Genomic DNA, 19,685 nt, shown 5'->3' on the forward strand with positions numbered 1-19,685 from the left:
GGTAGCTTATAAAGGATGGAGATTTATTCCTCATTGTTCTGCAGACTGGGAAGTACAAGATCAAGGCACCAGCATGGTCACATTCTGGTGAGGGCCCATTTCCTGGTTCAAAGCAGGCACTTGCTCTCTGTGTCCTCACATGCAGGAGGGGCTAGGGAGCCCTGTTAGGCCTTCTTTATAAAAGTGCTACTCCCACCCATGAGGGCTCCACCCTCATGACCTAATCAACCCCAAAGTCCCCACATTCTAATACCATCACTTTGGGCATTAGGATTGCAACATATGAATTTCAGGACAACACAAACATTGAGACCATGGCAACTCTTAATTTTACATTTGAGAAAGTTGAGGCTGAGAGGTTAAGTACAACCCCCTAAATTAGCAGCAAAGTCACAACTAGGACCTTGATGAGTCTCCTACCACCTAAGTCCTGTCCATCATACAACAAACTAGCCAGTATTACTATATTCTTTTTTTTTAATTTTTTTATTGTTATGTTAATCATCATATATTACATCATTAGTTTTTGATGTAGTGTTCCATGATTCATTGTTTGTGCATAACACCCAGTGCTCCATGCAGAATGTGCCCTCTTTAATACCCATCACCAGGCTAACCCATCCCCCTACGCTCCTCCCCTCTAGAACCCTCAGTTTGCTTTTCAGAGTCCATCGTCTCTCATGGTTCATCGCCAGGATTACTATATTCTTGATCTTATTTTCCTCCAAGAAGAGTTTCTACATGTACGGAAAGACTAAGAAAACAAGGTGGATTTGGGTTTCATTTACAATACAAAGAAGTAGATTTACTATTCATCAAGTACTCATTGAGAACTATCAGGAGCTTTGCTAGGTGTTGGACATATGGCTGAGCAAAAGCAGAAATGCCTTCCCGGCTCACATCCTGCATACGGTCTGGAGCACACATGTAGGAGACCCCAGCACAAAAGCCCTAAACTGCCCTTGAATGGGAAGACCAGAATAGTCCAGGTGCTGACAGGCAGAATATGACTCTAAAAATGGCAGCTAAAGTGATTGTAACATATTCGTTTCTTTAAAAATTGTAAAATCGTAAACTCTATAAATACCCCATCTATTAAAAAAAAAACAAAAAGATACAGGCCTGGTGTCTTTGGTCTACTGCTGTTGTATGGATAACTTGTTCATATTACAGAGTGAAAAAGAATTTTAAAAAAATACGAGTAGCATATGCACACTACAGTGCCTATCTTTGAGTAAAATAAATATAGAGTATCTTAGAAAAAAATAAGACTTCTATTCACAGCCCCAGGTTATATCCCTGCCTGTTGGGTTATATTTTGTGTGCCGATTTCCCCCCTAATTTCCCAGAAGAGTTTGCAGGATACTATTTACCTTCATGTAAGTATGATTTTTTAAAATTGTGATCATCACAAGAATGGGTGGAACAATGCTTTCATATCGAACACTAAGGATTATGATGTGTTTACAAAAGTTAATCATAAGGTGTTTCGATGTTAGTGCATTCATATGAGTGACAGTTTATTGTTTTAGCTTGTATTTCAACCATCAATTAATTTTTGTAACTTTCAAAACATGACTTTTAAATCTGTACTGTTTATTTCAGCAAAATCTTCCACCGTGAATCTGATAGTTTCAAATGATCAAAATAGATGAATACCTTAGCTCTCTTTGCTGTCATTCCTTACAGTTCCATAACAGTGGGCTGAAAGTTTTTCTGTGTTTATGTGTGTGTGTAATACATGTTCAGACTCAAATAAATACTTGCCATAATTTTTCTTCCAGTTCTAGCTGCATAGATAAGGAAGGTGGCTGTCTTTTTCTAAGTGCGTGTTATTATGACACCATCCCTTCCTGATGCGTACGAACAACTCTAGTATTACATAAGGTTTCTCTTCTGAAGTTGAATTTCTTCCCAGAGTAGTAGCATCCACAGAAGGCACATTTGGAGATAAAAAAGCCTCATCATGTTCCAGAGAAGGCTACATTCTTCCCATTCAGTCACTGCAAATGAGCCTCTCATGACCTCAATTCAGGAAGAGTTCTGTTTTATACCGGCACAGATAGAGCCCTGCTCGGCTCACGTCCCTCCTACATGGCCAACACTGCCACCAGGAAGAACACAAAGCATGCCACCACCGAATCCCTGGCACATTCCCACAGCGCTTTGAATTCTCTTTGGCAAGAAAACATTTGCAGACATTAAGTACAGTGGTAAAAATTACCCTAATATAAACACCTTCCTGGATTCTCCCCTGGATTCTCCCTCCCCACCGTCCGAAGAGCAAAAGGGCCTGAGAAGCAGAGCTTGTGAATCCCTGTTCTAAACACAGTTCTTAACAAGAATTCTTCCATCTGATAAAAAGGACTCCTTTGAGGTTTTCCATATCCTCCAGCTTTGAGGCACTAGTATAGACGGTTACACCTGTAAGCATGAAGGCTTGTTAGTAAAGTGTTACTCATCCACGTTCTGAAAAATAGTGAAGTCCCCACATTTTGTCCTACCTCATAACTAAGATAATAGTCTAGTTCAGCTCATGGTCGCCTTCTCATTAAAATATTCAGATCCTTTCCAAACTCACACATAGAATTCCTGCTTAATATATACTAACTGCAGTAAGCTGTGGTTGCCTAGTAACCAGTGGAGGTGTGTCCAAGAGGCTGAAGAACATAAATGAATAACTGAAACATTGACATTAATTTCAGCTGGATGACCTAAGCCTCAATTCAGCACTAGCCATTCCAGACGTTTCTAACGGGCTGGTGAAACAGTACCTTTCTCAGAAGTAGCTCATTAAATCATAAAAATGAGAATTAGCATTTAATATAATGTTCTTCTCGATGGTGTGATAGGGGACAAGCGAATGACTGAAAAAGCAACAAGACCAGATCCTAACGTCTTTGATATACTTTCTACAGAATAGAGAATGAAATGTCTGCTAGGACTTATGCTCTCAAACAGCTTTTTCCAAATGCATATGGTTCTGTTTGCTCGGTTGTGGGGGGGAAGATATATTTTTTTTAAAGATGTATTTATTTATTTGAGAGAGAGAGAGGGAGTAGGGCTGCCATCTCTGGAAGTGCTGAAAGGCAGCAGATGTTAGGCCATGTGAAGGACCAGGTCAAGGGAATTATGAGTGGAAAGCAAAACCATTCTCTGAAATAACACGCACTCTCTTCCATAACCATGAGACAGTAGATTTCTATTATTTTTAAGCCACCCAAGTTTGTGATCATTTGTTATAATGTCCTTAGGAAAGAAATATAGGGAGTTTTCTGGGAAAGGTCTCTTCACTCAAAAAAGAGGCTCACAGGGAGAAAAGAAAAAGTTGGCGGATAAGGACATGGCAAAAGTTTCCACGTGCCTGGGGCACAGGCTCTATCAATGCAATGATGAAGAATGCCACCAGCACCTCCCACCATACAAAATCTACCCAGCCATAGACCACAGGAAGAATGCTTAGCTCTGTTTCCTACAGAACTTTGATTAGTGCTGCTTACGTGCTATATTCTTGATAATTTCAGTATACCCATGGATGATCCAATCAATACCTTCCTCATATCCAAAAATAAATCCCTCCATTTGACCTCAGCCATCTACTTCTTTGAAGCACGTCCACCATCAGAAAAACGAGCAAGATATCCCCCTCTCCAAACACCACATCCCACCCTCCCAGCTCTTTTGTTCTGATCGCCACACTTGCAATTCTTTGTGTTCGTTACAGAATCTTTTTGTCCTGGTTCTTTTTCACTGTCCAGTAACCACCTCCTGTCTTTACTTCATTCTTTGCCTGGTTAGATTCCATGGTCCATTTCCTTTTATGTACCTTCAACTGCCTTGCATGCCTTTCCTCCCATTATATTCACCAGGCGATAGCCAAGCCAGGTAGCTGAACCCCCTTACCTGACTTACCCATACTTTTTTGGCTGAGCTTTGTTAAAGAAGGCCACACAACTGGGCGCCTGGGTGGCTCAGTTGGTTAAGCGACTGCCTTCGGCTCAGGTCATGATCCTGGAGTCCCGGGATCGAGTCCCGCATCGGGCTCCCTGCTTGGCGGGGAGTCTGCTTCTCCCTCTAACTTTCCCCCCTCTCATGTGCTCTCTCTCTCTCATTCTCACTCTCTCAAAAATAAATAAATAAATCTTTAAAAAAAAAAAAAAAAAAAAGAAGGCCACACAACTGAGCATGCTAGACTCATGATCACTACATCAGATGCGCTTGCAGCACTCTATGGCTCTCCCACTATCTCTGTAGTCAGTTCACTCTCCTACTCTCCATAATGATTAGCTCATTATTTCTCCCCTTGGATCAAAAATCTTTTCCCCTTTCCTCATTCTGAGCTAGCAACCTTGCTTCTTATTTCATTGAGATGATAGACGTCACTAGATAGGAACTCGCTCTTTCCATGTACACATGGAAATGTACACATATACCCTCATCTGCATCCTTCTTCCCTCATGTCACAGGAGAGGCAATTTCTCCACACGTACTCTGTATCTTGTCCCCCTTTACCCTCTTAGGACTGCACACATGCAACCAGCCATTTTCTCTGCCACATCATCAGTCTCTCTGCCTTTGATGGACCACTCTTTGCAGCATGTAAATATTTTCTAGCGTCTCCTATATTTGAAGAAGTCCCTTGATTTCATGTTTCCTTTCACTTGCTGCCCTACTTCTGCTCCCCTACAGATCCAATTTTCTCCAAAAAAGAAATCGTTTACCCAGCCTAACTCCACTTCCTTACCCCTCATTTTTCTGTCCCTCGCCATTTCATGAAAAAGGTTTTTATTAAGGTGGTCATTATTGCCATATTCTAAAACTAATGAATACTTTTCCCATTCTCATCTTACTCCACCTCTCAGTAGCTTTCAACTCAAAGACGATCCCCTCCTCCTGAAGAACTCCCATTTAGCTTCCATAAAAACAAAGTCACAAGGATTTCCTCTTACCTCCCTGATCCTCTGTCTTGGAGAGAAGTCTTGGGTATGCTTCTCCACGTATGTTCTCCTTTTCCCATGGCTTTAAAAAAAGTCTCTTGTACCTACAGCTCTCACCCATACATCTCCATTCGAGCCCTATCTTTAGGGCTTCAGGCAGATATAGACACAGCCTATGTGACATTACTGCTTAACTGACTCAGAGCCATTTCAGATTCAACACTTTGCCTTACCCCATGTTGCATTCCCTCAGCATGCTCCTGCATCCAGCTTCTGCTCTGTAGTAAATGGCACCTCCATATTATTATTACAATGCTGAGAGTTCTTCTTTACATTCTATTCTCACTCATCTTCCTTCATTCAATGTGTGAATGTGTAACTGAGTCCTGTCAATTCAGTCTCCAAAATATATTTTAAATGTATGCACTTCTCACTCTTTCCACTGTCAACATTTTAGTTCAGAGTCAAAAGTTGGCCCTCAGACTGGTGGCACTTTAAACACTCTTGCCCCCCTCCTGTCCATTGTACACACCATAGCCAGGACGCTCTTTTAAAATAAAAGTTGGATTCTGTTATTTTTATGTTTTAAATCCTTTAAAACCTTCCCACTGTACTTAGAATAAATTTTAGAGTCCCTACAAAGCCTTGGTCTGCCAACTTTCCTATGCCATGACCCTCTGCCCTTTATGCATAGTGCTCCAACCACACTGTTCTTCTGGTGTTCCTTGAAAACATCAGGCTCTCTGCCCTCTCAGGGACCTCACACATGCTCTTCCCTTTGCTTAAAAGACTCCTTCCCAGACGAACCATTAGAGACAGACTCTGAAAAACAAACTGAGGGTTCTAGAGGGGAGGGCGGTGGGGGGATGGGTTAGCCTGGTGATGGGTATTAAAGAGGGCACATTCTGCGTGGAGCACTGGGTGTTATGCACAAACAATGAATCATGGAACACTACATCAAAAACTAATGATGTATGGTGATTAACATAACAATAAAAAATTATTTTAAAAAAAGTCTCCTTCCCATTCTTCACAGGTGTCATCTCAAATATCACTTTCTCAGAGAGCATATTCTTTCTTCATACCCCCATTCCAAGCATGGACACAGACTTAATTATTCACTGTGAAGCTAAGAGCAATTCTCAAAGCTTTCCTAAAATCTTGATGATAACAGAGATATCATAAGTCAATATAAAAATTAATCATCAGCATCATTATTCCTTAGACCATAGTCATACCCTTCAGAAGGGATCCCATATTGGGGCCATCTCCTCCTGGGCCACCCTGTTTTAGAACCTGTTTCCCCTGCAGATAGGAATTCCCTATGACCTGGACCTTGCTCCCTGTGTCCAGAACTTTAGCACCCATTCTCCCTGGCTCTAGTCACCAGACCCTTCCTCTTTCCAGTTCATAACTCACAGTTTTCCTGCTATACCACCCATAAAGAAGGGAGCTTTTTTCTCTGTTACATAGGGTGGCTTAATTTCTCTTCCTTCAACACTTTCTTGCAGACTAGTTTATTATAAAAACAGTAGCCCCATTAAGGTTTATTCCCAAAAAAGAGCATTCTTTCTCAAATATAGTCATGAAGGCTATAGCCTCCTTTAGAATATGGAAAATGCTGCAGTTTTAAAAGTAACAATCCATTTTATTTTATTTCTCTTTTTTGCATTTTTATTTATATTTAATCATTCTTGAGGTGTGTTTCTGTGGGTTTTTTTAATTTATTAAATTTTTAATTTTAATTCCAGTATAGTTAACATACAGTGTTATATATGTTTCAGGTGTACAACACAGTGACTCAATAATTCTATACATGGCTCAGTGCTCTCCATAAGTGTCCTCTTTAATCCCATTGCCTATTTCCACCCATTCAACAATCATTTTAAAATCAAGCTACACAGTTACTTAGAGACAGATATGAATAGGTAAATAACAAAAATATCAATTGTGGCTGGTGAGATTATAAGTGGTTAGAAAATATTTTTGATTAATTTCATCTTTTAATTGGTTACAATGTTTATCAACGGTATCATAAAGCCTGAAGAGATAAAACAAATAGTGTTTGTCTTTAACACTTTGTATATTATTGCTACAAGTATGATAGTTATGGGGGGGGGGGCAATCCAAGCCACAGGAATCTGATGTATGACTTAAGGTTTCTGTCTTCTCAATGTGTGTGTGTGTGGGAACATATAAACACATAACTATGTCTTCACTGGGATGTAAAGTGTCTTTACATGTATAATGAATGCGAGGGGCTAACATCCTCCAAAAAGGCTATTCATCTGTGATGAACAAAGTAGAAGCTAATGCCTCTCTGCCTCATATTACTTAGATGCCATAAGTTTGAGATTATGTCAGGAGTCCTTTCTGATGTCTCACCTGGCAAACACAAAGTGTGGTGCCTTCAGTAAAAAATGAAGAACACCTGCTCACCATTATTTATGTGTAGATATCCTTTCAAACTCTTAAGTGCCTCCCTCTCAGGCTTCTATGCTACTTCCCTTCCTGTTCATTGTTCACCATTATACAATGCTTTCTCCAGTTTCCCCATTTCACATGTCACTGTGAGACTCTAAACAGAATGCAGTGGCCTGATGGAGAATTAACCAGTGTGAAGTATGGAGCAAGGATAACCATGAACTCCCTAGCATCATATACGGGAACGTTTGACATGTCAGAGGAATGATCCCTACTGATGCAGTGTTTCCCATCAAAGACACCCAGCAGGGTCCAAAGTGCCCGATATCTTTATATTATGGGTCAATTTATAACTATCAAATGGACCTTCTTCATTCATTCCAATGATGGAATTCATTGAGGTATATAGAATGACATTTCAGACATTGGTTTGTCACTTGTCTTAACTTACTCAAACAACTTTCCCAATTGTGTATTTCTTCAGTATTCTCTCTCTCATACCTCCTGGATGATTTTTCTGTGTTCTCTTTAACCACCTATGTTTTGTTTTTGTTTTTGTTATTTTAATCTTTCCCCCTAAATCACCTTCCATCCTTTTCCAGCTGTTCAGTCTGTGTTTTCCCTTAATAATTTCTGCTCCTCTAGTCTTACCTTTAATTGTTCTCCTAACTTGCTTCTTTATTTTTATCAAAATTGGCACCAATAATTAACTTTTATTGAGTGCCTACAGTGTGCATGACATTGAACTTGCTTCCTAATCTCTCATCTCATTACCTACGATATACACACACATATTACTGGAGAAGCAGCTACTACCCATCGTCCCCCCTCACCTTGCCACCAACTACTTAATTACTCATCCTTTCCCAGGAGTACATTACAGCAGAAGGGAGAAATTCAGTAGCTTCTATCACTCCTACATCTAATCTTGGTCACTGAACATGCTCTTAGGGTACATCAGGCATCCCTCCTCAGAGCTTTAGCATGTATACTGTGCGAATGTAGTCCAAGTACCCAAACACAGAGTACAAGAATCTGAGAAAACACACCTAATATCCCAACAGTCAACTGCTTTCCGAGCTTTGGGGCACACTGATTGGGTGATTCCCCCCCAAATGTTCTGCTTAAACTGACCTAACTAAATTATCTACTCTCAATTTTTTCATATATCTACAGCTATATTTTCTTTATCCATATTCTTACCTCCCCATCTAGGTTGTGGCTATTTATATTCTTTGCCTACATCTATACAATATGTGGTTTGAGAAGACACTTGATTAAAATTTATTGAATTAGGATAAGTCATCTTATTTTAGAACAAGTCACATGGAAGAGACCAAGAAATAATAATCTCTGTGTACTCTGTATTCAGACCAAGAAAATGAATTATTTCAAGAGTGAGTTTTCAGGAATATGCCTGTTTCCTTGACTTCATGGGTAGACTTAATTTTCAGAAATGTTCTCCCCTGTTCCCTCTAACTGAGAAAGAATATATTCTGTCAAACAAAGACATCATCATGGTTGTGCAAACACACCTGGGTTTCCAGGATATGGGATTGTCACAGAGGATGACCAGACAAGTAACTTATTCCCCTGCCCCTACAAGTAACCTAACAATCTGCCACTCAAATCCCACAGATCTTCTGTTTTTCTCACAGAATACAAAGCCATAAAAGAACTTGGGGTCTATCAAAGAGCTCTGCCTAATTTTATATCACCAACTTTTTGAGCATCCTGACCTCTCAACTCTCTTGGAATCTTTTTCCATTTTGTTCTCCTCAGGACAGATTTTGACCTGAGAGAATATTTGCTGCTTCTCAGTATCCACTTTGTTTTACTATGAGTGGAAGGTGACTGTAGAGACACTCCATGTGGATTGTCTCTGACCAAAAAACAAAAAATAAAACTGTGTTACCCATCTCCAAGTTACTCCCATTCCTGCCTTGGACTCTGGAGCATACTCATGGAGTTTCACAGTGGATACCAAACCGAAACTGAGAAGGAGCACCTCAGAGATGAATTGCCATTGAGAGTCAGCAGGATGAAATGACAGAAAGCTAAGTGGACTCACAAAGAACCCCAGTCTGTATTCTTGCACTAGAAGAATTCATGACAGAACTTTGAGCCAGTTATCTCACCTCAGTTTCCTCATCAATAAAATGAAATATTACACTGAATTATAGGGATGGATCTTCCAATTCCAAAATGCTATGCTTAAAAAAGAAATAAAATAAAATAAAATTCTGTGCTTAGATTTTCTAACTTAAACTCAATAATTTCCCCCTCCTGCACAGAAATCTGTTCTAAGGAAATAACCCAAGATACAACCAAAACTTTATATACAAAGATATATCACTTATATAAAGAAGTCTGGAAAAGACTAAATATATATTTAACAATGAGGGATGGCTAAGTGAATTCTGATACATCCAAATAGCGGAATTTTATGCAACTATTAAAAAATATTTTCAAAGAATCTATAATATCATACTGTGTTTATTTTACATGTCTTTATTTCAGCCGAAGAAAACTATAGTCAAATTATCCAGGATTTTTAGTATATAAGATTAAGAAATACATCAAAATGTTGATATTGGTTACCTCTGATAGTTAAATTATGTGGTTTTAATGTTATTTCATAAGTCTTTCTCTATTTTTCAACTTCTCTGCGTTGGACTTGTGATATTACCTTTCAGTGAGAAAATGGGTACGTGGTATCTCTTTTTATTATTAAGCTTCAAAACCAAATGTGTTTTTCACTAAGGAAGAATCCAGACTATAACTGTATAATTATGAATTTTGAAGAGATGAAAAATCCAAAAGCAGAAATTTGGGAATAAATTTCCATATGTGAACAGGACAAAATGATTCAGGGTTCACAACAAGTTATCTGGAGAATGTGTAGCCATCAATTCACAGTGCTATTTAGAAACAGATATTTATAGCACCATTAATACAATTCAAAAGAGAAGTGCATGTTTTGAAAACATCTTAAGGGTAAAATAGAATATCTTGATACTGAGTTATATAAACTGAGATGCCTTGCAATAGCCTTGTTCGTTCATAAGAAATCTTCATGTGTAGAATAGATACTAATCCGATTAATATTTTTTAGGTCAGCTGCTCAAAGCAGCCCAAGAAACTATGCGCCTGGAAAAATTGTTCAATAGATCACAATCTTTTTTGTTGTTGCTGTGAACAAGTTCTCTTATTTGATTTAAACTCATGCCCTGACCATAAAGCTCTCTGTGGTATTATAAAATAACAATTTTAAAATGTGGCCTGAAAAACATTGATTTTGCAGAAATTCAAATTGTTTTGTCTTGTTTTAATTTCACTGACATTAGCAGCCAGTTTTTTTTTTTTGGTAACCATGCTGTTTAACTCAGGGGTGTGACCACCGAGCCCATGTTGTTACCTTGAGTGTGTGGGATTTTAGGTGCCCTTGTGTCTGAAGAGAGAGCAGTGAAGCAGACAACCTTGTAAACTCTCTACCAGGTCTGTGGGTCTCGGGCTTGGCACAATTTCCCAGGGTGCATTCTGAAGCATTATGTCTCAAAGATTCTTTCTCCCTCAGTGATTGGATTCTTCATATGAAATTAAGTGGGTCACGCCGGCACAGATCATGTTACAAATTTTGTTCACACTGAGCAAGAAGTTCATCTTCACGTTTGCAAAAGGGGATTTGAGACTTTGTGAAACCAAACATACTGACATCATATTTCCCTAATGCTTCGGAGGGAGAATCAAACAAGTTGCTTAACATCTGACAAAGGATGTTTGCTCATCATAGTTATGCTCTAGGAGTAGTCTCCATTAACTAGATAAATGATAGGCTCTTCAGTTTACAAGATGAGGAACAGTGAGATGCATAACCCATCTGTAGGAGGAAAAAGACACAAAGTAAAGACTCCCAAAGAAATGAAGACAAGCAGTGGAAAAAGTTTCTATTCAGCTAGCCACACATGAGAGTAATTATGAATTATTCAAATTGTGGTTCTCTTTATCTTTCCTTCATCAACAGTCCTGAACAGGATTAAGGGGCTCTCACTTTCCAATCTATATGCTTCTTGCCTTTTTGGCCTGTTCTGCCTCACTTACACGCTTTATAGGACTATGTCATCATGAGCCATAACACTGAAGGATTTTTCAGAGTTCTAGCAAATGCCAAAGCTATTTTAATAATCTCTACTGATTTGTTATAGGGCTTTTTGTTGTAATGATAGAGAAATCTTGCAATGCACAACATTCATTTTATTCTATTTTATAGCAACTTTCTGCCGTTAAATTTCTTTTTTCCACCACAGGTTTTTGTTTTGTTTTTGTTGTTGTTGTTTCTTGGTTTTGGGGGGTTTTTTTGGTGTCTTTTTTTTTTAACCCCTGGTTGCTTCTTTGCACTATAAGGCTTCAAAGGGATTTTAATGCTAATTTTCCCATTCAATTGGCTTTGGTGTCTGGTAATTTCCTGAGTTAGATGACTGTGGAGAAAAGCAGCTAAAAATTCTGTGGTGGTGAGCCCTTTAGAGCCCTCGCTCATTACTGATCAAGGTGACCTTTCAAAGGCTGCTGTTAAGCCAACACAGGGAAGTTGTTAAAAATGTGATCTCTGTACATAATTTCTATTCTGATGCTGTTTATATGACCATTCTTATACCCCATTTTAATTTGAAAAAAAAACCTGCTAATAAATGACATATAGGCCACTTCTTGAAAATTCGATATAAATATCTAAATGAACTGCTTTACTTCATGTTTTTCATATTAAAAATATTTTTTTAATCAACTACCAACTTTAAAAGTCTTTATACAGTCCATTTCACACTGGGAATACGTAAAATCTTTTGACTGGTCATCTCCTCTAGATGGTTTGTAAGTGGGAGCGAGCAATCCTGGCTAGTTGCCTGAAATGATCACTGTATTATGCTCATATTATGAAGCATATAATTGAAAATGTGTATGTGGTTGAAAATGACAGTTTTATCAGCAAGGGAAAGTCGGGTGTCAATGAGTTTTCTTGTTGTCCCTCTTGTTCAAACCTTGTAAACAGGTTGGCTGAACAACACTAGCGGTAATTTGTTGAGCACTTACTATGTTTCAAGCTCAGTGCTTGGTATTTTCCTTGGGCTATCTCATTTAATCCTTTGTCATAACTCTTTAAAGTAGAAATTTTACAAAAGAGTAACTGGGGTTTAGAGAGGTTAAATGATCTATCCAAGATCACAAAGCTAGCCTGGGTAAGAGCCGGATTTCAAACCCACATCCGAGTAACTCCGTGGTTGCCCTTCTTAAGAGCTACTCTTGCCTACCTCCCTTTGCAGCGTGGAATAATAAGGAAGAGCCTGTGCAAACCCTTCAGCGGTTGAACCACAGCAGAGAATGCTGTGGACAGAGCCCTGAAGGAGCTGAGCTTTCCTCCACTGTGCTGACACAAAACATTCGGTCCCTGCTTCATCCATTCAAGCATAGCCAGTGAGCCCTACATGATGCCAAGCCCTTTGCTGGTTACATGGTAGGCAAAGATGAATAAGACTTCATTCCCCTTCCTGGGAGAGTCCATGTCTAAAGAGAAAGAACAGATATGTCAACGAATTATTATGAAATATGAGCTAAATTTGGAAAGTAAGCAAAGCTGGGGAATCAGGGGAGTGGCAGTGCAAACCCGAGGGACAAAGTACCTGCTGGCTGGAGGACGGAGAGCGGCAACTGAAGGACGCCCATGGTGGGAAGGAGGGACCGCAAGTGACACAAAGTGAAGCCTGTCACCCAGGCCTCCCGTCAGGCTTCCTTAAAGTACTGGGAATAAACTGAAGGCGGTTCCTTAAATCGTAATTACATAGCCATGGATTTGGGGGGCGGGGGGAGGGTCCCAGGATTCTTCAGAGTTGCTATTGTCCCAACTCCAAAACTCCTACTCTTAAGATAGAGCCCCCAAGTATGGTTGGGTTGATTCTACCAGGCTGTGTCACTACAGATCCAAATCTATGATCACTTGAAATAGGACTGAGACTTAATCCGTTTAGTGGTTAAACACAGGGTTTGATGAAAAGAAAATGAAGAATTTTACCTCCCACCTCTGAGCTGTGATTAGAAGTTTGCTCTAGGAAAACACTTTGAGGCTAGCCCTTCCCACACTGATGTGTTTTCAGCATCCGTGTTGACTGAATTATTTAACTTTTATATATATATTTAAAGGAGCTGTGAGATCATTGCTGCATTTTTCTATTGGGCTAGTAACTGGCATCTAAAAATACTTGGTTGGAAGAAGTAGCAGCTAATGATCAGTATCTTGAGGGATTAGTGGCGACTTAAAAATGTATATAGTTATTTTGTTTGTTTAAAGGCTTTGGGGGACCTCTTATTCTTATACCTCTGCTATTCGTTTTTCTTTCTTTTTTTTTTCCTTGTTCACGAAGTTGAGTCAGCACCAGAAACATATTCAAATCAGACTTGTCATACAGAAAAAAAAAAAAAAAACCTCTGACTTTGTCAGGGTGGGTGGAGGGGGAAAAAGGCAACTTTTTGTCAGTCTTTTGTATTTCAGCAGCTGGATTCATTGCTACCATGGCAACGGACCACATGATGAGGTGTATTAGATTGCTGTGTGTTGAGCACAAGGGGAAGAATGAACACAGCGTTTTATTGAAGTTAAAGGTTCCTTTGGAGTTTCTTCTGTGGAAATGTGTAAGGTCAAATACTATAGCTCTCAGCATATATAGGACTTTAGGGGAAGAATTAGGGGCATGTTGGTGCAGTTCACTACAAAACCAGGTAAGGCACAACCGAATCTATGAAACTGAACTCTTCTGTTGCAGGAGCATAACTTGCTGGGTGGAATTTCACCGGCGCCCCCACCCCCAGCCCTCCAGGGACGCAAGACAAATTTCTCCTGTCCACCCCCTCCCCCCCCCGCCCCCAGCTCCCTCCCCTCTGATTTTACCCTTTATTAATTTGAAAGTCTAAAACGTTGTGAATTTCTCTAGTTCTTTATTAGTGTGTGTGAGGGTGTGTGTGCAAGTAAAAGAAAGAAAACTGGAAAGAAGTAATAAGAATGCAGTAATTCGTGTCTTCAGGTCAACGTAAAACTTGGGCAAAGTGCTTCCTTGCTTTGATCTTTGAAAATGGTTCACTTTTCTGAGAGGACACCTGATTAGCAGCATCGGTCCCAAGCTGTTTGTCTCTTATACTAAATTAAACCGGAGGACAAAATCCTCCCGCATGTTACTTAGTGTATTTATTGTACCTGCGCATTTATTCCTCTTGCATCATATTCCCTCATCTGCATCACAGCCTCATCTCACATGAGTAGTTCGGTTTTATCTATAATTTTTACAACATATTTTATTTACATTAGCATTCTGTTCCTTCAGCCATTGTGGTTCTGTGTGCTTCGGGAGGATTTAAAAATAGAAGTAAATACAATACGGGTTAGTATAAAATGAACTCTTGCTTAGAGGCTGGGGAGAGTGAATGTAAACAATGCAGGGTGGCGTGGGGAGGCAGCAATTCCCAGAGCGCAGAAGCCTCTTCCTGTGCTGTTTACTTGGCCCCCTACCAGCTTGCTTCAAAAGAGGTGGCTTTGATAGACCGAGAGCAAGTTAAAGGAGGAGAAAATGTCTTGACTGATAACTTAGGTTGCTGCCTTCTTCATGGTTTCTACTTGATGTTTGTTGTCGGTCTTTCTCATAAGACATTAGGATTTACTTTAACTTTTTTTATCCCAGGGCTAACCCAGCCAACTTTTCTCGACTTAGAACAAAGTTGTCCGGGCAGCTTTAGGGACAAAGCCTGACAAAAACAGGAGCAGAGCCCCTGCCGTTAAACAAGCGGATTCACTCACTACCTGGAATGTTTTCATTTCGAAAGAGAAAGTCTTTCGAAAATATTTTCCTAGCTAAAATCAGTTATTTGCCACTACAGTGATTTGGATAAAAGCCAAGAAAATGAAAACCAAGTTTGGTCATATATCACTCTTTCTTCAAAAAGGGAAACAAATTTTGTGAAATTCATTTATGCTCTGTGATTTTCATTGCTATTTCCTTGGTCTCTCCAGTTTTCGTACATCTGGATCATCTTCTAAATTTGAGCAAGGAGTTTTTCACTTTTCAAAACAATTTCTTTTGCCATGATTGCAAATAAAGGGAACTATTTCCATGATTAACAAACATCAAAAGCATTATACTAACACTGAACATGTGTAAAATGCCATGCTGTATCTGAAATCATTCTTTCCTTTTACCCTGTGTTGTTTGGAATATAGAACAAGCCATGAGCATCAATTCTAATAACAAGCATAAGTTGTTATTAGCTAAGAATAGGAAGTTCCCAAGAAGGAGTGAAAGATGGTACCTGGTAAAATATTTTAAAGTGTGAAGTTCTCAATACTGACAATATCTGAGGTAGAAAGTGGTAGGTATTTATTAAAGGAAAAATAAAGGAGGGAGGGAGGCAAAGAAGGAGGGAAAGTCAGAGACACAAACAGAAGACACAGAAAGACTGATGAAAGGTAAAGATAAACGTGTAAATGATCTCTTAACCACGCTTCCTTCTTTCCCAGCAGTATTGGAATGGGTTAAATCTCTGTATATAAAAGAAGAGAGATGGAGTAGTGTGGATGAGGTAGAATCACTGAAAAGTACTAGCATTCCATTATCCCATATTTGAAGTACTTGATCAGGCCTAGATCCGTTCTATAATTGGAATGAAAACAAAGTCCTATTGTTTCAGTTCCTTTAGTTCCTACTGTCTCAGTCCTTGCTGCTGTGGGCTAAGATATGACCCAGCTGAGACATTAGAGTGAGATGTATGTAAAAACCAATATGTACCCAGATTTCTGTGATCTTTACACACCTAACACTAGGCCATATGTACATGTCCATTTCTCAGGTCATCGTAACTGAGAGGTCCATAAAACGGAAACTCCTTTTAAATTTTATTTTTTAATAAAACTATATATTTAAGTTGTACAACATAATGATTCGATACCCACATATACATAGTGAAATGATTACTACAGTTAAGCTAATTAATGTATCTTTCCCTCACATAGTTGCTACTTGTTGGTATGTGATGAGAGTACTTGAAATCTACTCTCTTAGCAAATTTCCAGTGTGCAGTGTACAGTATTATTACCTATAGTCATTATGCTATACATTAGCTCTCTAGACTTATTCATCCCACATAACTGCAACTCTGTATACACTGACCAACATCCCCTCATTTCCCCCACCTTCCCATCTCTGGTAATCACCATTCTACTCTCTGCTTCAATGTATTTAACTTTTTCAGATTCCACATACAAGTGAGAACAGGCAGTATTTTTCTTTCTGTGTCTGGCTTATTTCACTTAGTATAATGTCTTCTAGGTTCATTCATGTTGTTGCAAATGGCAGGATCTCCTTTATAAATATTCCATCGTATGTATATACCACAATGTCTTTATCCATTCATATGTCGATGACACATCATTTCCATACCTTAGTGATTGCGAATAATGCTGCAATGAACATGGGAGTGCAGATATTTCTTCCATGTACTTATTTAATTTCCTTTGAGGATATACTCAGAAAAGAGATTTCTGGATCATATGGTAGTTCTATTTTTAGTTTTTTGAGAAACCTCTACACTGTTTTCCATAATGACTATATGAAAGTTTCTTTTCTAGTTGTTTTGATACTTATATTCTTAAGATGCAAAATGATTTTTGATATGCTTGTTTTAAATTAGAAATGTTGCCAAGGTGTTTTAATTGAATCATATTTTTGTCAGTGTTTCTTTAAATCATGCTTTATTGTCCATTTTGAACGATTAGTAGTGTTTCTTAACATTTTAGCTTTAATTTCTAGAACTCCCTAACCTCTCAGACAAACAGCTAATTATCTACATTTACCTCTGTTAAGGAGATAGATGTTCGACAGAGTCATGATGAAGAAGAATCATAGTGACTATTATAGCTTCTTCAATAAAATTAATGATAACTGTTCAACCCTAAGACAATATTTCTAAAGTAAAGTTCCATTTTTAGGTATTGCTATTTTTAAACCCATGACTTCACTAAAGTGGATTTTATTATTGACTACCATGTAATTTTTTGCATGAAAAGAATTGGACTTTTTTAAAAATATTCTTAAATATTTCATATGGAAAAAAAGGAAAGGCACTGTGATCATGATGACAGTGGTAATAATGATTAATTCAGAGAATAAAATAGACTTTATTAGAAAGCTCGAAGCCCTGTATGTAGTAAAAGGCCAATGTTTTTAAAAAGAAAGTAGAAATTTTGGGGGCACCTGGGTTGCTCAGTCAGCTAAGCATCTGCCTTCAGCTCAGGTCATGATCTCAGGGTCCTGGGATCGAGTCCCACATTGGCCTCTCTGCTCAGTGGGGAGTCTGCTTCTCCCTCTCCCTCTACCCTTCCCCCCTGCTTGTGCTCTCTCTCTCTCACGTGCTCTCTTTCTCAAATAAATAAATAAAATCTTTTTTAAAAAGTAGAAATTTCTAATGGGTGGTATGATTTTCAGATATTTACTTTCAAATGTAATTAATTCCATTAATAACATTTAGAAATCACTAACAATAGGTGTGTCTGCTATATTCTTATCAGAGCTTATTTTAAAGGATGTTGACTTTGTTCAATAAGCAATAGAGGCTTTCATCAATAATGATTAAACCTACCAATAATTGTGCAGTGTGTTACAGTAAAAAAGTAAACTCATTGCTAGTAATGAACAATTTGTCTTAATATACAAAAAGGAACAATCAACTGGTTCCACTCTCATAATAATATTAACATGATAAATTTTAGAGTGATAAATTATTATAGTAATTCCCCACTACCTGATATGCATATTATCAAATATTTGATATTTTAATATTTAACTATTTTCAAATTCTAAATTATTTTTTTTGAGAGAGATAAAGAGAGAGAGCGTGCACACTGATCTTTTTATTGTCTCCATAGTTTTGCCTTTTGCCAGAATGTCATATAGTTGGAACCACACATTATGTAGCCTTCTCAGATTGGCTTCCTCTGCTTAGTAATATGCATTTAAGGTTCCTTTGTGTCTTGTCAAGTCTTGATAGCTCATTTCTTTTTAGCACTGAATAATATTACATTGTCTGGATGTATCACAGTTTATTTATTCACTCACCTACTGAAGGACATCTTGGTTGCTTCCAAGTTTGGGCAATTATGATTAAGCTGCTACAAACCTCCATGTGCCAAGTTTTGTGTAGACATAAATTTTCAACTCCTTTGGGAAATAACGAGGAGTATGATTGCTGGGTCATATGATAAGAGTATGCTTAGTTTTGTAAGAAACTTCCACACTGTCTTCTTAAGTGGTTGTACCATTTTGAATTCTCACCAGCAATGAATAAGTATTCCTGTTAGTCCACGTGTCACCAGTATTTGGTGTTGGTGTTCTGGACTTTGAGCATTCTAATAGTTGTATAGTGGTATCTCATTATTATTGTTTTAATTTGCCTTTTCCTAGTAACATATGATGTGCACATCTTTTCATATGCCTATTTGCCATCTGTATATCTTCTTGGGTAAGGTGTCTGTTTAGGTCATTGGCCCATATTTTAATTGGGTTGTTTGTTTTTTTATTATTGAGTTTAAGAGTTCTTTGTATATTATTGATAACAGTCCTTTATCTGATGTGTCTTTTGCAAATTTATTCTCCCAGTCTGTGGCTTGTCTTCTCATTCTCTTGATATTGTCTTTCACAGAGCAGAAGTTTTTAATTTTAATGAAGCCTAGCTTATCAATTATTTCTTTTGTGCATTGTGGCTTTGGTGTTGTATTCACTAATTATTTTGAAAATACCTACAAATTAAACAAATATCATTTTAATCCTTAGCAAATATTTTTAAAAGAGAGAATTAGGAGGAGGAAAGGGAGATAATACCCAATGTTAGGGAGGGTGTGGAAAATGGGAACTCACATACAATTCTATTGAGAGTACAAATTGATACTTTTGGAGGAGGGTAGGGTCAACATGGCAATGTGTATTAAAGGCTTTAAAAATTACATACTCTTGGACCCAACAATTCTACTACAAGGAAAATATCCTAATATCCTAACAAAATAAATAGTCATATATATATGTACATATATATATACATATACACACACACACACACACACAAACACACAGGGTTTTTCATTGTGGTGTTTATGTATAAACAAGAGCAACCATTCTGAGGAAAAAAAATCTGAGAAATGTAACAAATACACCAGCTTATATTTCTGCTCTGATAACTATAAAGCTGTAAGAAGTCATAGAAATGGCTATATGCTTATCAAACTGTTCCACTTCTCTA

General features: G+C 38.2%; 1 protein-coding gene across 35 annotated transcripts in view; it reads left to right on the plus strand.

The window, feature by feature from the left end:
- The window catches only part of DTNA (dystrobrevin alpha), a 340,156-nt gene that overhangs the window by 168,465 nt on the left and 152,006 nt on the right, over window positions 1-19,685 (plus strand). For 2 of the 35 annotated variants that reach the window (XM_027575985.2, XM_027575984.2), the window contains exon 1: window positions 13,984-14,129. The exons of the other annotated variants lie outside the window; for them this stretch is intronic. The gene's annotated coding sequence lies outside the window, so the exon portion shown is untranslated. Of the gene's footprint in view, window positions 1-13,983; window positions 14,130-19,685 lie in introns of those variants that run through there. 35 annotated transcript variants of the gene reach the window in all.

This window comes from Zalophus californianus, chromosome 14 (genome assembly GCF_009762305.2).
Source record: "Zalophus californianus isolate mZalCal1 chromosome 14, mZalCal1.pri.v2, whole genome shotgun sequence".
Taxonomy (NCBI): domain Eukaryota; kingdom Metazoa; phylum Chordata; class Mammalia; order Carnivora; family Otariidae; genus Zalophus; species Zalophus californianus.